General features: G+C 44.2%; 1 protein-coding gene across 3 annotated transcripts in view; it reads left to right on the top strand.

Moving 5' to 3' along the window:
• Nucleotides 1-1,813: 1,813 nt before the first annotated feature.
• LOC120920999 overlaps nucleotides 1,814-20,484 on the top strand; it is a 47,052-nt gene continuing 28,381 nt past the window's right edge. For 2 of the 3 annotated variants that reach the window (XM_040333568.1, XM_040333566.1), the window contains exon 1: nucleotides 9,811-9,898. The gene's annotated coding sequence lies outside the window, so the exon portion shown is untranslated. Of the gene's footprint in view, nucleotides 1,895-9,810; nucleotides 9,899-20,484 lie in introns of those variants that run through there. The other variant, XM_040333567.1, reaches the window with a different exon arrangement.

The raw sequence follows: 20,484 nt of genomic DNA, 5'->3' as shown, positions 1-20,484 counted from the left end.
TGACATCTGTTTTTCATCTTCACTCTGGGAGGATTAACTCTGTCATGACTTTCATTCAAGGAAAATAATACTAATGTTTCGCAAGTGAATACTGAAATACATATATATATATCTATATATATATATATATATATATATAAAAGGGTGCAAACGAAAACGGCCTAAAGTTGCACTTCCGGCGCCAAAGGACGAGGTAACTCAACCCGAGTGTGTTAGAGGTGGAGATAAAAAGATGTGGATAGTAAAAGCAAAGTATGCTGTGAAAAAGTTATGCCAGTGATGACAGATGACAAACTATGTGAGCAGCTATTTATTAAAAAGGTAAAAACCTTTTCCAAGTATAAAACTAGTAGAATCAATAAACGTGAACAGGTGTTCAAACTGATAAAAACAGCGCTAATATGTGGATAATCATCCAAATAAATAAATAAATAAATAAAGTGGTGAAAACCTGAAAGATACTGATGGTGTGAAGGGTGATCTATAGCTGGTATAAGTGCACCTGGCACCAGATATTGCACCAATATTGTGGATGGGTCCCAATCAATCAATGGGATGTGTGCTTACCACAAAAAAAGCAAACCTTCAGATCAAACTGGTACTGTAAGGGTTAACACTCGAGCAGGGTCATATGTGGAGACAAAAAAACAGCATAATCATGGTATAATATCGTCTACACAACAGCCCATTTGCCCTCAGTTGAAGTCGGAAGTGACGAAACGCGTCAGGGCGTGGCTACACAGCGCTACACAGGAAGTCTACGTGCGTTCCACTGCGTTCCACGGCCATCCAATCGTATCCAGGACACAGCTTACCATCGCATCCGCAGCACCAGCGCGGCCCCTGTGGACGGGAGGACGCCAGTGAGAAGCGGTGAACTCGTTTGTATTGGCTTTTATCATTCACAGTCACTGTACGGGCACACACTGGGGACTTGTCATTTAAACCTGGCAAATGGGCTGTTGTGTAGACGATATTATACCATGATTATGCTGTTTTTTTGTCTCCACATATGACCCTGCTCGAGTGTTAACCCTTACAGTACCAGTTTGATCTGAAGGTTTGCTTTTTTTGTGGTAAGCACACATCCCATTGATTGATTGGGACCCATCCACAATATTGGTGCAATATCTGGTGCCAGGTGCACTTATACCAGCTATAGATCACCCTTCACACCATCAGTATCTTTCAGGTTTTCACCACTTTATTTATTTATTTATTTATTTGGATGATTATCCACATATTAGCGCTGTTTTTATCAGTTTGAACACCTGTTCACGTTTATTGATTCTACTAGTTATATATATATATATATATATATATACAGATCATACATGTATACATATATATATACATACACATCACAACAAGAAAGAAAATAAATAAAATAATAAAAGAAAGGAAAGCAATATTTGAGTGGTTAAAAGGGAAAGTTAACATAGACATTTTATTTCACTCCATCACACTCCCCCGTACGCGTTACGTTTTCACGAACTTCCTCAGCAGGGCGGCTTTCGAAATTGAGCCTAAATTGATCGGATGAAGCGTTAACACTATTAAATTGTTTGTGGATTTGATTGTTTTAATGGAATCACACAAAATGCAGCATGCTGAACTTTTTAAAACGCACATAAAGGCACCACAATGGTAAAAACTAGGTTTCTGGAAATACATTCATTTTGTTTGCATATTCGTTTGCACTGCGTTTAAAAACAAACACTCAGCTGCATCTGCTGTTTTCAGATGGCAGGCTTGGCTCTTATCCAGCTTTAAACACGTCTCTTGGGGTGTAGAGATCAGGAAACCGCAAGTAATTTTCTGGTATGGGTGTGGCAGAGTTATACAAGGGACTTTTGTACGGAACTGAAACATTGTGAGATTCGTCTGAACAGAGGTAAGAATTTGTTGAGTATTCACTACCGACTAATACCTAAACAGAAAGCTTTGCCGGGAAAACCCGAGGCTCTAACAGCAGTCACAGAGTCGTTGAGGCTTCAGCTGTATCTTCTGTGTACTCTGGCCTAAATTGTCGAAATTGTTCTCCGTTAAAATTGTGTTTTTAATTCAGCACCAATTTTATTCTTGAAAAACAAAATGTTATAGTTTAAAAAGAGTTTAGAATTTTAGAACCAGAATGTGTCTGCAGTTTCTGCCAGAAAACACATTCGATATAGAGCTACAAGGGTGCAACATTCTGTTCTGTAAATAGAAAACGAATGGAAGGAGTAATACAGCCTTTCTCAACCTTTTTAACCACTTCCAGACCTTAGGTGTTTTTCAGATTTGGTGTTTGCAAGACTAAAACAGTTTTTTTCTGCTAGAAAATTACTTAAAACCCCCAAACATTATATATTTTTTTTTAACACCCTAGAGAATAAAATAGTGGTCATTGCAATACTTTTTGTCACACCGTATTTGCGCAGCGGTCTTACAAGCGCACTTTTTTTTGGAAAAAATTCACTTTCTTGAATTAAAAAATAAGACAACAATAAATTTGGCCCAATTTTTTTATATATTGTGAAAGATAATGTTACGCCAAGTAAAATGATACCCAACATGTCACGCTTAAAAATTGCGCCCGCTCGTGGCATGGCGTCAAACTTTTACCCTTAAAAATCTCGATAGGCGACGTTTAAAAAATTCTATAGGTTGCATTTTTTGAGTTACAGAGTAGCTCTAGGGCTAGAATTATTGCTCTCGCTCTAACGATCGCGGCGATACCTCACTTGTGTGATTTGAACACCGTTTTCATATGCGGGCGCTACTCGCGTATGCGTTCGCTTCTGCGCGCGAGCTCGTCGGGACGGGGCGCTTTAAACAACATTTTTTTTTGTTTTCTTATTTATTTTTATTTCTTTTATTACTTTTTACACTGAAAAAAATAAATAAAAATGTGATCACTTTTATTACTATTATAAGGAATGTAAACATCCCTTGTAATAGAAAAAAGCATGACAGGTCCTCTTAAATATGAGACCTGGGGGTCAAAAAGACCTCACATCTCATATTTAGACTAAAATGCAAGAAAAAAAAAATTGAAACTGTCATTTTTTCAAATGACAAAAAAAAAAAATGTTTCTTTAAGAGGCTGGGCGGGACTGACGTTTTGACGTCACTTCCGCCCAGCAGAGCTATGGGGACGGGCGAAGGAGATTTTTCCTTCAGTCGCGTCCCCAGTCAGCAGCTGAGCGCAACCGATCTCCTCCGACGTCCCCGACGGCTACGGTAAGCGGCGGAGGGCGCGGGAAAGCAGGGGGAGGGGGGCCCTCTCCCGCCACCGATAATGGCGATCTTGCGGCGAATCCGCTGCGAAGACCTCCGTTATCGTGTACAGGACCGCTCACACTAAAGATGGATACCTCGGTTGTGGCAGCAGCTGCTGCCGTTACAGAGATATCCATCTTTAAAAAGAGGACGTACATCGTCGTGCGTAGGTCTGGAAGTGGTTAACACAGAGGAACCCTTGAAATCACTTCCCGGTCTTAGGGAACCGCTACCAAAAATTACTGGGCCAGATTCATGTAGAATTCCGGAGGCGTAACGTATCGCATTTACGTTACACCGTCGCAAGTTTTACGGGCAAGTGCTTGATTCACAAAGCACTTGCCTGTAAACTTGCGGCGGCGTAGCGTAAATCCGTCCGGCGCAAGCCCGCCTAATTCAAATGGGGCGTGTATCATTTAAATTACGCGCGTTCCCTCGCCAAACGTACTGCGCATGCTCCGTTTTGAAATTTCCCGCCGTGCTTTGTGCGAAATGACGTCGGACCGACGTAATTTTTTGAACGGCGACGTGCGTTACGTCCTTTCCTATTCCCGGACGACTTACGCAAAAAAAATAAAATTAAAAATTCGACGTGGGAATGACGGCCATACTTTAACATGGCAAGTCTAAATATAAGCCAAGAAATAGTAGCCTTAACTATACGCCGGGAAAAGCCGACTAGCGACGACGTAAGAGAATGCGACGAACGCGCGTACCTTTGTAGATCGCCGTAAACAGCTAATTAGCATACCCGACGCGGAAAACGACGCAAACTCCACCCAGCGGGCGCCGAAGTATTACACCTACGATCCGAAGGCGTACGCCTGTCGGATCGAAGCCAGAAGCCGTCTTATCTTGGTTTGAGGATTCAAACTAAAGATACGACGCGGCAAATTTGAAAGTATGCCGGAGTATGAGCAGATACTCCGGCGTACTTCTTCTGTGAATCTGGCCCACTATATCTACAACTCATGATACATTAGTGTGATGGTCAGTGGGTAGAATGCTCCTTATGCCGCGTATACACGCTCGGAATTTCCGTCAACAAATGTTCGATGGGAGCTTTTTGTTGGAAAATTCGGACCGTGTGTAGGCCCCATCGTTGAGAGCTGGTTCTCAAATTTCCCGACAACAAAATTCGATCTCGTAAATTCCGAGCGTGTGTGTAGACAATTCTGACGCACAAAATTACACGCATGCTCTGAATCAAGTACAAGATGGAAGCGCTAGGTAAAACTAGCATTCGTAATGGAGATAGCACATTCGTCACGCTGTAACGGAATGAAAAGCACAAGGCTGAAAAGCGCGAATCGTCTCTCACCAAACTTCTACTAAGACGAGATCAACAGAAGGAGCCCAAACTCCTTCTGCTTCCGTTTTATTGTGCCGTCGTACGTGTTGTACATGACCGCGTTCTTGACGTTCGCAATTTCCAACAACATTTGTGGGACCGTGTGTATGCAAGACAAGTTTGAGCCAACATCTGTCAGAAAATTATCCATGGTTTTGTTGTCGGAATATCCGATCGCGTGTACCCGGCATTACACTTCTGGTCACTGGGAAGAATTACCTACCCCCTTACAGAGAGCTAAAAAGATCAATGGTATCAGTGGGAACATATCTGAGAGGCAGAAGATGTCTATTGCTCACAGAACCCTTAGCAACCTCTGAAGGAACCCTAGGGTTATATGGAACTCTTGTTGAGAAACCCTGGAGTAATGCGTCAGTGAACAGCAAGAATTGGCACTTGTATTTTGGAGGTGCTCCTACTTACTCACTTACTCACACAGTGGTAAAAAGTGGTTAAACAGCCCCTCTGACTGCCCAATCTCAAGGGCCATTGTAGTACACAGTAGTGCGGCAAAAATGATACCACATTTAGTTGCAGTTCCCCATTTAAGGGCTTGGCCTGCGAGTAAGCGCAAATGTTTGGTTCGCAATTCCCATTAAAAATCCCCTTTCAGCTGCGACCCACAGTGTATCTCTTTTCAGGGGAGGATTTGAGACAGGATGTCTCCAATTTACAAGCCGACCTCAATTCTCTGTCTAATTGGGCGACTTTGTGGCAGATGAGATGAGGTTTAATGTTGATAAATGTAAAGTTATGCACTTGGGGGCTAAGAATATGCGTCATACATACTAGGGGGAGTACAACTGGGGGGATCTGTAGTGGAGAAGGATCTGGGGGGATCTGTAGTGGAGAAGGATCTGGGGGTCTTGGTAGATCACAAGCTCAATAATAACATGCAATGCCAAGCTGCGGTTTCCACAAGTCTTTTCTTGTATAAGAGAGGTATGGACTCCAGAGACAGAGATATAATGTTGCCCCCCCTGTACAAATCATTAGTAAGACCTCATCTGGAATATGCAGTTCAGTTTTGGGCACCAGTTCTCAAAAAGGATATCGGGGAACTGGAGAAAGTGCAGAGAAGGGCAACCAAACTGATAAGAGGAATGGAGGAGCTCAGCAATGAGGAAAGATTAGAGGAACTGAATTTGTTCTCTCTTGAGAAGAGGAGAATAAGGGGGGATATGATCAACATGTACAAATATATAAGGGGTCCATATAGTGAACTTGGTGTTGAGTTATTCACTTTACGGTCAACACTGAGGACAAGGGGGCACTCTTTACGTCTGGAGGAAAAAAGATTTAATCTACAAATACGGAAAGGTTTCTTCACAGTAAGAGCTGTGAAAATGTGGCACAGACTCCCTCCAGAGGTGGTTCTGGCCAGCTCAGTAGATTGTTTTAAGAAAGGAAAAATGTACAGAATATAGTACTGACATTTATAGGTAAAGTTGATCCGGGGAAAATCCGATTGCCTCTCGGGGGATCAGGAAGGAATTTCTTCCCCTGCTGTAGCAAATTGGATCTCATGCTTTGCTGGAGTTTTTCGCCTTCCTCTGGATCAACTGTGGGTATAGAATTGGGTATATGGGATTGTACGATATTTTTTATTTTATTTATTTATTTATTCTTATGGTTGAACTGGATTGACTTGTGTCTTTTTTCAACCTGACTAACTATGTAACTTTTGTCAAATACTTACCATAAATCTTGTTTCCTGGTGCAAAACCTTGGCAGCATACTACCATATGTTGGGGCCATGAAAACAGAAATTTGTATTAAATATTTACCATAATTTTCCTTTCCAGGGACCAACCCATGACAGCCTACTACCAAATTTATGTTGCCATGTTGACACCAGGAAAACAGAAAATGTTATCAAATATTTACCGTAATTTATCTTGCCTGGCACCAATCCATGGCAGCATATTTTCACATGAATGCTGACATGTTGGCACTAGAAAATTTATCAAATACTTACCTTAATTTTTCTCTCCTGGAGTCAACCCATTACTACCCTATATATGCTGCCAGGTTGGAACTAGAAAAAAATGAAAATTGTATCAAATACTTACTGTAATTTTCCTTTCCTGGAGCAAACCCATTGGGAACATACTGTAGCGCCTGGCTACTTTCATAGCAGGTGACGCTGTAAATTTAGAGGGGGTCAGAGAGTTTATTGACTCTGACCATGTTAATTTGGCTAAATTTGAGGCCTCTGTTCCAGCTCTGACTGTACTGTGTGCCAATGCTGCTGTCTGGGGGATGTCAGGCATCCCCAGATGGTAGGTGGCAGCAGTAGGAGTCAGGGTCGTGTGGATACTTCTCCTCGGCAGCCAATCAGGAGGGTTGATCGCCTCTCTGTGCATGCTGGGGAGGGGTATTTAGGGGGCAGACGCCATTGGTTGGTCATCTTCGCCTTGCCGCTCTCCACCTGGGCAGTCGTCCCACCACCCCCGTGTGTGGCCCTCCTGGCCGGGGTGTGTGTGTGTTACAGTGTTCCTGGCTCCGGGACCACGTTGGCCCGGAGCATTGATCTACCTCGTAGGCTCAGTAGGCAGACTGAGTCTACAAGTTTGCAAGTGGTCCTGTGCTGTCCGTCCAAAGTGGGTGTAAGCCGATCGATGGAGAACCTGTCTGGGGGACACCAAGCACGAGGCTGGTTTTTCAGGAGAGGCCTACTTACTCATCGAAGGACACTTCATACCTGAGAGGCTGGACGATGGTCGCCTATCAGTTTCCTGACGCAACCAAAGCTATTAGAAGGAGATCCGGGTGCTGAATCCAGTTGAGAAGGATTTTGGACCGAGATTATGTCCATCTTTAGGAGGGTCTGTGGCAGAGACTTTAACCTAAAGTTCCGAGTGACACTCTGGCTCCTAGGCTGGTGAGAGAGGCCTATCCAGGTGCACTGTACCCACTCTGGCTAGAGTGGTGAAGAAGTTTGTCAATGGAAGCAGGACTGTTTTCAGTACCAGTTAACCCCGAATTCGCCATTTCCATTTCTTCTATCCATTCACCTATTTCTACCTCTACCGTTTTACCCGGCTGGGTAATAAAAGCACAGAAAAGACAATGGGCCAGATCCACGTAGCGCGGCGCTTCTTTACGTCTTGCGTAGTGTATCTCAGATACACTACGCCGCCGTAACTTACAGCGTATTTCCCGTATTCTCAAAGAATTTGCACCGTAAGTTACGGCGGCGTAGTGTAACTGTGTCGACGCAATTCAAATGGATGAGATGGGGCGTGTTTTATGGTAATATGTCTTGACCCGACGTAAATTACGTTTTTTCTGAACGGCGCATGCCCCGTCCGTGGGGGTATCCCAGTGCGCATGCTCCAAATTAACCCGCAACAAGCCAATGCTTTCGACGTGAACGTCATTCTACGCAAAGCCCTATTCGCGAACGTTTTACGCAAACGACGTACACAACGGAAAATTCAACGCTGGCCCGACGTTCATACTTAACCACTTCCCCACCGAGCCATTGCAAAATGACATCGGCGGGGACCTCTCGTCCTTCAGACTGGACGTCATATGACGTCCTGTCTTTTCCGGCCGCTAGGGGGCGCGCGCGCGCCCCGCCGCATTCCTCGGGACCCAGTGCGCGTGCCCGGCGGCCGCGATGTCCGCCGGGCACCCGCGATTACCCGCAATCATGGCAGGACCATGGATCTGTGTGTGTAAACACACAGATCCATGTCCTGTCAGCGGTGAGGAGACTGATGTGTGTTCCCAGTACAGAGGAACACACATCGGTCTCCTCCCCCAGTCAGTTCCCCTCCCCCTAACAGTTAGAACACACTTTAGGGAACATATTTAACCCCTTCAGCGCCCCCTAGTGTTAACCCCTTCTCTGCCAGTCACATTTACACAGTAATCAGTGCAGTTTTATAGTACTAATCGCTGTGTAAATGTGAATGGCCCCAAAAATGTGTCAAAAGTGGCCGATATGTCCGCCGCAATGTCACGGTCACAATAAAAAAAAAAAAAAAAAAAAATCGCAGATCGCCGCCATTACTAGTAAAAAAAAAATGCCATAATTATTTTCCCTATTTTTTAGACGCTAGAACTTTTGCGCAAACCGATCAAATACGCTTATTGCGTTTTTTTTTTTTTTCTTAACCAAAAATATGTAGAATAAGTATCGGTCTAAACCGAGGGAAAAAAAAACATGATATTTATTAAATCAAAAAGTAAAAAAAATTGTGTTTTTTTTTCAAAATTGTCGCTCTTCTTTTGTTTATAGCGCAAAAAAAAAACAAAAAACGCAGAGGTGATAAAGTACCACCAAAAGAAAGCTCTATTTGTAGAAAAAAAAGGGTGACAATTTTGTTTGGGAGCCACGTCGCACGACCGCGCAATTGCCATTCAAAGTGCGACAGCGCTGAAAACTAAAAATTGGTCTGGGCAGGAAGGGGGTGAAAATGCCCTGTATGGAAGTGGTTAACATTGGGTACGCCTCATAGAGCAGGGGTAACGTTACGCCGAAAAAAAAGCCTTACGGAAACGACGTAAGAAAATGCGCCGGCCGGACGTACGTTTGTGGATCGGCGTATCTAGCTAATTTGCATACTCGACGCGGAAATCGACGGAAGCGCCACCTAGCGGCCAGCGTAAATATGCACCTTAGATCCGACTGGCGTACTAAGACGTACGCCAGTCGGATCTAGCCCAGCTTCAGGCGTATCTTGTTTTGTGGATACAAAAGTTTGTGGATACAAAGTTACGCGGCGCATCAATAGATACGCCAGCGTAAACGCTTCGTGGATCTGGCCCATTGACATTATCATAGCTCTCATCCAGTACCCTAGACGGCGGGGATACAGAGGTAATGTGCCACCTAAATCAAACCAGCAGCTCCTTCGGGGGTAGTGCTACAATACTATCACATGTATGCTGCCATGTTGGTACCAGGAAAACTGAAAATTGTATCAAATACTTACCACAATTTCCTTCCCTGCAACATATGTGTGGTAGTATGCTGCCATCTGAAACCCTCTTAATAGAATGAGAGACAATTGTGAACAAAATAATATTCGGACATTTTAACCGATTGCAAATGTGTGAAAAAGTCGCCATCATGGTCATTTGCGCCCGTGATTAAATGCTCTGCGACTCAAGCGAGGTAGACAAAGAAAAAACAATCAGGGACTCAATTGGTTAACAAATACTGGGAGGAGTGAAGGACGTGCGTACTTCCTTTGCAATGAACAAATACTCTGTAATGCGTATCTATCTTGGCGGAGCAAAAGTGAAACATTGAAGGATCCGTCCTAAAGGGTAAGGTTTTCCCCGATCTTTCTGTCTATGCGATACTACGAGATTCTGTATGTGACCATTACCTAAACAGCAAGACTTTTCTGTAAACCTATTCCTCAGACTTAATGGGGTTGTAAAGGTAATTTTTTCCCCTAAATATCTTCCTTTCCCTTAGTGCAGTCCTCCTTCACTTACCTCACCCTTCCATTTTGCTTTTAAATGTCCTTATTTCTTCTGAGAAATCCTCACTTCCTGTTCTTCTGTCTGTAACTCCACACAGTAATGTGAGGCTTTCTCCCTGGTGTGGAGTGTCCTGTTTGCCCCCTCACTTGGACTACAGGAGAGTCAGGACGCCCACTAACACACAGCTCCTTTCTCTATCTGCAACGTAGAGAGCGTCCTGACTCTCCTGCAGTCCAAGGGAGGGGGCAAGCACAACACTCCACACCAGGGAGAAAGCCTCACATTACTGTGTGGAGTTACAGACAGAAGAACAGGAAGTGAGGATTTCTCAGAAGAAATAAGGAGATTTAAAAGCAAAATGGAAGGATGAGGTAAGTGAAGGAGGACTGCACTGAGGTAAAGGAAACTATTTAGGGAAAAAAAATTGTACCTTTACAACCCCTTTAACCACTTAAGACCCGGACCATTATGCAGATTAAGGACCTTGCCCCTTTTTGCGATTCGGCACTGCGTCACTTTAACAGACAATTGTGCGCTCGTGCGACATGGCTCCCAAACAAAATTGACGTCCTTTTTTCCCCACAAATAGAGCTTTCTTTTGGTGGTATTTGATGACCTCTGCGGTTTTTATTTTTTGCGCTATAAACAAAAATAGAGCGACAATTTTGAAAACAATGCAATATCTTTTACTTTTTCCTATAATAAATATCCCCCAAAAATATATAAAAAAAAACATTTTTTTCCTCAGTTTAGGCCGATACGTATTCTTCTACCTATTTTTGGTAAAAAAAAATCGCAATAAGCGTTTAACGATTGGTTTGCGCAAAATGTATAGCGTTTACAAAATAGGGGATAGTTTTATGGCATTTTTATTAATAATTTTTTTTTTTACTACTGATCAGCGATTTTTATCGTGACTGCGACATTATGGCGGACACATCCGACACTTTTGACACCTTTTTGGGACCATTGTCATTTTCACAGCAAAAAATGCTATAAAAATGCACTGATTACTGTGAAAATGACAATTGCAGTTTAGGAGTTAACCACTAGGGGGCGGTGAAGGGGTTAAGTGTATCCTCATATGTGTTTCTAACTGTAGGGGGGCGGGGCTGGACGTGTGACGTCATTGATCGTCTTTCCCTATATCAGGGAACACACGATCGATGACGGTGCCACATCGAAGAACGTTCTTCAGCTCCGGTGACCCGATGACACTGTCGGCGATCGGGTCTGCGGGTCACGGAGCTTCGAACCAGGTCGCGTGCGCGCGTCGGCGGCGCACGCGACCCACGGCTGGGCTCTTAAAGGCAACGTACAGGTACGTGCCTGTGCCTAGCCGCGCCATTCTACGGACGTATATGTGCAGGAGGCGGTCCTTAAGTGGTTAAGCCCTGTACACACGATCGGATATCTGATGGAATCTAATCCGATGGATTTTTTCGTCAGATATCGGATGAAGCTGGCTTTCATCAGTCTTGCCTACACACCATCGGTCAAAAATCCGATTGTGCCATTACTTAATTACTCTGTTTTTTTTTTTTTACACAAATAATATATTTCTTATATTTGTGAATATAAGTGTGTGTACTATAAAATATATATATATATATATACAGTATATTAAAAAAAGCACCTTGTTGCCTCTCCTGTCAAGCCTACAGTGCCTAATGGTAGACCTGACCTTGGTTGTATGTACTTTGTATATTTTACTATTATACTCTTGTCAGGAATGTTGCCAAGCCAGATTAGATGTTATGTTTGCCTACCTAAGACGCAGCCAAGAGATATTTTACAGACTAACCGGTTGATCTTCAGGGTTGTTCACGCCACGTAGTGAACAACAAATGCAGCCAGAGTCAGGAAGATTATCGAATTGCAAACATTTTCAGTCCACTGTTGTCACCAGCAGAAAAACCTGCCCTGAAAAATGCTATTCAGTCATCACTGGAGTGCAGGTAGACGGGAAGTGGCTGCTAATAGACTGCAGGAGGCCAGCAGCGCTTGAGACAAAACAAAAGATTAAAAAAAAAAAAAAAGCGATATTTGTATTTTATTTTTAACCACTTAAGACCCGGACCTTTAGGCAGGTAAAAGACCTGGCCAGTTTTTGCGATTCGGCACTGCGTCGCTTTAACCACTTACCCCCCGGACCATATTGCTGCCCAAAGACCAGAGTACTTTTTGCGAATTCGGGACTGCGTCGCTTTAACTGACAATTGCGCGGTCGTGCGACGTGGCCCCCAAACAAAATTGGCGTCCTTTTTTTCCCACAAATAGAGCTTTCTTTTGGTGGTATTTGATCACCTCTGCGGTTTTTAGTTTTTGCGCTGTAAACAAAAATAGAGCGACAATTTTGAAAAAAATTAATATTTTTTACTTTTTGCTATAATAAATATCCCCCAAAAATATATAAAAAAATTATTTTTTTCCTCAGTTTAGATCGATACGTATTCTCCTATTTTTCTTTAAAAAAAAAAATCGCAATAAGCGTTTATTGATGGTTGCGCAAAAGTTATAACGTTTACAAAATAGGGGGTATTTTTATGGCATTTTTATTAATATTTTTTTTTTTACTAGTAATGGCGGCGATCAGCGATTTTTATCGGTACTGCGACATTATGGCGGACACTTTTGACACATTTTTGGGACCATTGGCATTTTTATAGCGATCAGTGCTATAAAAATGCATTGGATTACTATAAAAATGTCAGTGAAGGGGTTAACACTAGGGGGCGGGGAAGAAGTTAAGTATGTTCCCTGGGTGTGTTCTAACTGAAGGGGGGGTGAGACTGACATAGGGAAATGACAGATCTCTGTTCATACATTGTATGAACAGAAGAAAGGGAGTGCCATTTTTGAGTGGAACTCCGCTTTAAGGTCAGTGGCCTGGATTCAAGAAGCAATTGCGCCTGTGTAACCATAGTTACACAGCGCAATTGCTTACTTCCCTCGGCGTAACTAATGCTCCTGATTCAGGAACCTCGTTACGCCGACTGCAGCCTAAAATATGCGCGGCATAAGGCTCTTATGCCCGCATATCTTAGGCTGCATTCTTACGTTGGCCGCTAGGTGGCGTTCCCGTTGTGCTCAGCGTATAGTATGCAAATTGCATACTAACGCCGATTCACAACGTTACGCAAGCCCTGCGTACGCAATTTACGCCGTTTCCGTACGTCGGTTTTCGCGTAAGGCTGCCTCTGCTATTAGCAGGGGCAGCCAATGTTACGTATACCCGTCGTTCCCGCGTCGCGAAATTTCAAATTGACGTAGTTTGCGTAAGTGATTCGTGAATGGCGCTCGACGCCATTCACGTTCACTTTGCAGCAAATGACGTCCTTGCGACGTCATTTGCCGCAATGCGCGTCGGGAAAGTTTCCCGACGGAGCATGCGCTCTACGGTCGGCTCGGGAACGCGCCTAATTTAAATGATTCCCGCCCCCTACGGGATCATTTAAATTGCGCGCGCTTACGCCGGGCATTTTGCCGGCGCGCCCACGCAATTTACGGAGCTACTGCTCCGTGAATCAAGGGCAGCGCAGGAAATTTGTGGGGGCGCAGGGCAAAAACGTTGCCCTGCGCCTCCATAAAAAAAGCGCAACTTGAATCCAGCCCATTGTTTATTGTGAAAATGACAGTTGCAGTTTGGGAGTTAACCACAAGGGGGCGCTGAAGGGGTTATGTGTGACCTCATCTGTGTTTCTAGCTGTAGGTGTGACGTCATTGATCGTGTTTACCTATATCAGGGAACACACGATCAATGACGGCGCCACAGTGAAGAACGGGGAAGCCGTGTTTACACACAGTTCTCCCCGTTCTTCAGCTCCGGGGACTGATCGCGGGACTCCAGCGGTGATCGGGTCCGCGAGTCCCGCGGTCACGGAGCTTCGGACCGGGTTGCGGGCGCGCGTGTGCCCGCGACCCATGGCTGGGCACTTAAAGAGGACGTACCTGTACGTGCTTGTGCCCAGCCGTGCCATTCCGCCGACGTTAATGTGCAGGAGGCGGTCCTTAAGTGGTTAAAAAGTAGCAGTTGTTTAGGCATTCCTCTATAATTTTTGAGATGAGAAAGAGGAACTCTGCTTAGCACAGTTTTGAGGATTGACATATTTGGTATCTATCTACTCAGCTAAACTTCGTTGTGTTGGTGTATTCCCCCCCCCCCTGAAAATATAGACTTGATGAACAGATACAAAAAAGATCATGTGATGTAGAAAATGACAACTACCAGTGGAACCTCGGATCGCGAGTAATGCGAATAACAAGCGTTTCGCAATACGAGCGCTATATTTTTTAAATTCCTGACTCGGTTTGTGAGTGTTGTCTCACAAAAAAAGTCTCACAAGCCAAAACAGTGTGCAGTACCGTGTTTGGCCTGAGGTGGGGGGGGGGGGCACCGGAGCCGAATGGCGCCGTTTGAAGCCGATCGGTAATGCCGCGTACACACGATCGTTTTTCGGCATGAAAAAAAAGTCCTTTTTCAGCATGTCCAAAAAAACTACGTTTTTTCCAACTTCATCATTAAAAACGACGTTGCCCACACACCATCGTTTTTGAAAAATGATCTAGCAAAGCGCGGTGACGTAAGGCACTCTAAAGGGGAAGTTCTATTCGCCTTGGGGCTGCTTTAGCTGATTCCGTGTTGGTAAAAGACGATTCGCGCTTTTCTGTTTGTTACAGCGTGATGAATGTGATTACTCCATTACGAACCCTAGTTTTACCAGAACGAGCGCTCCCGTCTCATAACTCTCTTCTGGGCATGCGCGAGTTTAAAATGTTGTTTTTGCCCACACATCATCATTTTTTACAACACGAAAAATGACATTTTTTCAGAAGCCGAAAAACGATGTGAAGCCCACACACCATCATTTTAAATGACGTTTTTAAAAACGTTGTTTTTTTTCATGCCGAAAAACGATCGTGTGTACGCGGCATTAGACTCGGAAATACTCAGTTCCCGAGGTTTGCCGAGGTCAGCCGAGCTGTCCTCGGGCCTTTCCGGCTGTTTCCAAGGCTCTCCGGCACCCCCCTCCACCTCTGGCCACACGCAGTATTGCATGCCATTGAAATCAATGCGGAACAAATTATTTTCGTTTCCATTGACTTCAATGGGGAAACTCGCTTTGATATGCGAGTACTTTGGATTACGAGCGTTCTCCTGGAACGGATTATGCTCGTAATCCGAGGTTCCACTGTATTTTTATTCTACAGGGCCTCAGCTTTCAGGGAATATATACTATTATATATTATTCGTTTTATAGTCTGAGGGCTAGATTCACATAGATTACGCGGATCTTTAGATCGGCGTAATCTATGTGATTTACGATCCGCCGGTGCAATTTAGCGAGGCTAGTGCAGTATTCACAAAGCACTTACCTCCAAACTTGCGCCGGCGGATCGTAACTCCCCCGGCGGAATTCAAATTCCGCGGCTAGGGGGAGTGTACAATTTAAATCAGGCGCGTCCCCGCGCCGATTTAACTGCGCATGCGCCGCCGGCGAAATTTCCCAGTGCGCATGCTCCAAATGACGTCACTAGGACGTCATTGTTTTCGGCGTTAACGTAAATTACGGCCATCCGTATTCGCGACCGACTTACGCAAACGACGTAAAAAAAAAAAAAATCGACGCGGGAACAACGGCTATACTTAACATTGGCTGCGCCTCATAGAAGCAGGGGTAATTATACGCCGGGAAAACCGCTACGTAAACGTCGTAACAACACTGCGTCGGGTGCGCGTACGTTCGTGAATTGGCGTATCTCGCTGATTTACGTATTTCTCAGGGTAAATCAGCGAGAACGCCCCCAGCGGCCATTTTTAAATTGCAGTTAAGATCCGACGGTGTAACACAGTTACACCTGTCGGATCTTAGGCATATCTATGCGTAACTGATTCTATGAATCAGGCGCATACAGGGCCGGACTTACCATTGGCCTTGACTGGGCTCAAGCCCAGGGGCCCCACCCAATAGGGGGCCCCCTTTAAAAAAAAAAAAAAAAAAAAATTTTTTTTTTTTTTTTTTTTTTTTTTTTAGGGGTCCGGAGGTCCCCAGGGCCCCGGATGGCAACCCCCCTTTTTTTTATTTATTTTTTGTAAAAAAAATGTTTTTTTTTATATATTTTTTATTTATATAATATATATATATATATATATATATATATATATATATATATATATATATATATATATATATATATATATATATTTTATTATTATTATTAAAGGGCCCAGGGGTCTCCAGGGCCCCGGATGGCAACCCCCCTTTTTTTTTATTTATTTTTTGTAAAAAAATGTTTTTTTTTATATATTTTTTATTTTTATATATATAATATATATATATGTATATATATGTATATATATATATATATATATATATATATATATATATATATATATATATATATATATATATATATATTTATATATATATTATTATTATTAAAGGGCCCAGGGGTCTCCAGGGCCCCCGGATGGCAACCCACCTTTTTTATTTTTTTATAAAAAAAATTACATTTTTTTTTATATATATATATATTTTTTTTATTAAAGGGCTCAGAGGTCCCTAGGGCCCCATGTGGCAACCCCCCCTTTTTTATTTTTTTTTAAAAATGTTTATTTTTTTATTTTTGTTTATTTTTTTATTTTTTATTAAAAGGCCCAGTGGTTCCTAGGGGCCCAGAGGTCCCCAGGGCCCCCGGGTTTGGCAACCTCCCTTTTTTTATGTATTTTTTATAAATGTTTATTTTTTCTTTTTATTAAAAGGCCCAGAGGTCCCCAGGGCCCCGGATGGCTACATATATTTATATATATTTGTTTTCTTCTTTATTTCTTCTTTTTTTGTAAAGGCCCCCCCGCTTCTCAATTTGCGGCAGCCCCCACGCTTCTCAATTTCAGGCGGCAGCACCCCCACCCCCCCTAGGTTCTCTGCTTCAGGGGGCCCATGCCTTAAGCTGTGCAAGGGGCCCCAAAATTCCTGATGGCGGCCCTGCGCATACCTCCCAACACGCACGGATTCTGTGGGACTTTCCCGCACAGACAGCTTCTTCCCGCAGTCCCGCAAAAGGGTTAATTTTCCCGCACTGCAAGAGGAGGCAGCACGGAAGCAGGAGGAACCGGAGTGGTGTGTGGAGAACTGTGGCTGCTGAAGGGAAGAAAGCAGAGAGCCGGGCTAATGACAGTCTGTGGCCCCGGCTGTTGGCACAGGTGAGAGGCAACTGCAAAATCCCCCCCCGCTCAACAACTTTAATGCGCTCCCCCCCCGCTCAACAACTTAAATTCGCCCCCCCCCCCCGCTCAACAACTTCGATCCCCCCCAATTCTCGGCTCCAGGGGGCCCCTTCAACACTCAAGCCCAGGGGCCCCCACCACCCTAAGTCCTGCCCTGGGCGCATAGATACGACCGGCAGAACTCAGAGATACGACGGCGTATCTCTATGTGAATCTGGCCCAGAAAATGCAAATTTTAACATTGTAAAAAAAAAAAAAAAATTGTTTCAGAGAAGAATGCAACGAGGAAAGTTGCACAGATAGGTGATTTATTTTATCTAAGAGTAGCAAGGTAAATACTGTAGCTGCCAGTAGTTGTGGACTTTGGTTTCTTTTATCTCCTGTTCCAATTCATTGGGTCTAAAAGTCAGCAACTTCATCTCGATAAATACAATCTCTTCTTGACAGATTGCATTCCCATATCCTTGTTAAACCAGCAAAAGTTTACTGCATCTGCAAGAGTTGCTCCTTATTTTGTGGCCAGTAAAGAGGACCTGTACTGTGGTAGCTGTGCCCCCCAAAAAAAGCAGAGGGCCAAGGACTAGTCAGTATTTCCTGTGGCCTTCCTGCAGCAGATCTTTGCTCCCTTACTGGCTTAACATACTTTTGTCCTGCACTCTCAGTGTGGACGCAGTCATCATGGTAGAGGAGATGGTTCTCTGCTTCCTTGCTTCCTGTCAGAGCTGCACCTCACTGGTGATCTGTGTTTAAATGATATTGCTGGTACAGCTTACCCTCCAGCAAGGAACACAGTGAGCAGCACAGCAGTGGCATCATCTGAGGACTGGTGGGGTAATGACAGAGTTAGAGCAAGCACAGATCTACAGAATGGATGTAGCAGAAGCAGAGGCGGGTCTTTGCACTACAAGTCCTCAGGTACAGCTTCTCCTCCAGCAAGGAAAACAGCAAGCAGCATAGTAGTTGTATTATCTGATAACTGGTGGGGTAATTATAGAGTAAGCACGTATCTACAGAGTAGCAGAAGCAGATAGATCCTTGCACTGCAGGTCCTCAGGTACATCTCCTTCTTTAGCTAGGAGAACAATCAGTAGCACAGTATTGGCATCATCTGATGACTGGTGGGGTAATGATAGAGGTAGAGCAAGCACAGATCTATAGAATGGATGTAGCAGAAGCATGACTAATGTATAACAGATGGAATTATTCTACTTTAACCAGAATACCACCCCCACATTCCACTTACTATAGTAACTGCGACCACACCGGTGTTGGAGTTAAAACAAGGCCGTAGCAGCCTAATTTATTAAACATATATGTATATAAATAACAAAATACATAATAAATAACATAATACTATAAAATACCATAAATAACATAAACTCTGTTAACACAAACCATAATTTAACTAGTGTTGGTCTCAGCAGGCACTCAGTACCCCTATTAGGGGAAAACCATAATGCACTGCGGTACCTAACAGTGTATAGATAGGCCTCCTGCCGACAAACTGGCCCGGAGACAGCCACTGACCGCAGTGCCCCATTATCACTTCCCAGCTAACCTCCGTTAGCTGGAAACCATTATCGGGACCCATAGCAAAGATGGGTCCCCAAGACTCCTCCTTCTACCATATCTTCCCTCTCCTGCCAAGACCAACACCCGCCACTGCTACGACATCCAACGGATCCGAACACCTGTGAAAAACAAAGCAAAACACAAAGCAAAACACCATAGAAAAACAAACCCCTTAAACTATAAAATTAGGGAGGGTGGGTGGGAACTTTCCCCCGCGCTGTGCTTGCCTCTGATAGGATGGGCCTCTCAACCCCTCCCCTAGGCAACTCACACATGAAACTCCTACCAACTTCACTTCCCCTGTTAACCCTGTCATGTCCGACCTGCGCATATGCCATTGCATTCTATTGCTCCGGGCTTCTCTGGAAGATCCTTGCACTGCAGGTCCTCAGGTACAGCTTCTTCTCCAGCAAGGAGAACAGTGAGCAGCTCAGTAGTGGTATTTGATCTACAGAATGGATAAAACGGAGGCATGGAGATCCTTGTATTGCAGGTCCTCAGATACAGCTTCTCCTCCAGCAAGGAGAACAGTGAGCAGCACAGTAGTGGCATCATCTGATGACTGATAGGGTAATTATAAATGTAGAGCAAGCTCAGATCCACAGAATGGATGTAGCAGAAGGATTGGAGATCCTTGCATTGCAGGGCCTCAGGTACAGCTTCTTCTCCAGCAAGAACAGTGAGCAGCACAGTACTGGCCTCATTTGATAACTGATGGGGTAATGATAGAGGTAGAGCATACACAGATCCACAGAATGGATGGTCCTCAGGTACAGCTTCTCCTTTAGCAAGGAGAACAATCAGCAGCACAGTAGTGGCATCATCTGATGACTGGTGGGGTAACAATAGAGCAAGCACAGAATCTACAGAATGGATGAAACAGAAGCAGGGAGATCCTTGCACTTCAGGTCCTCAGGTACAGCTTCCTCTCTGGCAAGGACAGTGAGCAGCACAGTAGAGACCTAGTCCACTTTGCTCAGTGGTGGGTGCAAGCTCCTATTCCTACAATCCCCAGGGCTCCTGAGCATGCCCAAGAGATATAAACTCCACTGTTTCCCCCCTCCAGTGCTCAGAGAAACATTCCCCGACGGGACAGCAGTGATTGAACACGAGAACTGTAACCAGGCACCGGATCCTAAATTTTTATGTCCAGTTTGTGGGCCACCGGCAGAGAGCGCAAGAGCAAGAAGCCTCTGTCTAAGTCTTGGCCACTGGTGGGCTCTGTGCTAACTGACTCCCAGTGGGGTGGCATTGCACTTAGCCAACTGTTCCTTAAAGCCAAAGATTCCTCCTGCCATACCCTGGGGATCCCCGTGTCCAGCTACCTGTACTATCAACTACAACCAGCCTCCTAATGAGAGAGGCAGTACATCCTTTTATTAGGAAGCCACAAGAAACTGCATTTGTATTGACTATATTGCAGTTTGTTTTGCAAGAGAATATCTCTGTTCTTTCGGAATCAGTTATATTTTTACTGCCACTTAGTGTTCACATGTGGGAATTACTTCTAGCTTAGCACAAACAAAAGAATTCCCAGCACCCAGTGCTGGAGTGAGATTAACCACTTAAGACCCGGACCAATATGCAGGTAAAGGCCCCTTTTTGCGATTTGGCACGGTGTCGC

The sequence above is a fragment of the Rana temporaria genome, chromosome 13, assembly GCF_905171775.1.
Source record: "Rana temporaria chromosome 13, aRanTem1.1, whole genome shotgun sequence".
NCBI lineage: Eukaryota > Metazoa > Chordata > Amphibia > Anura > Ranidae > Rana > Rana temporaria.
This window is presented reverse-complemented; position numbering and strand designations above follow the sequence as displayed.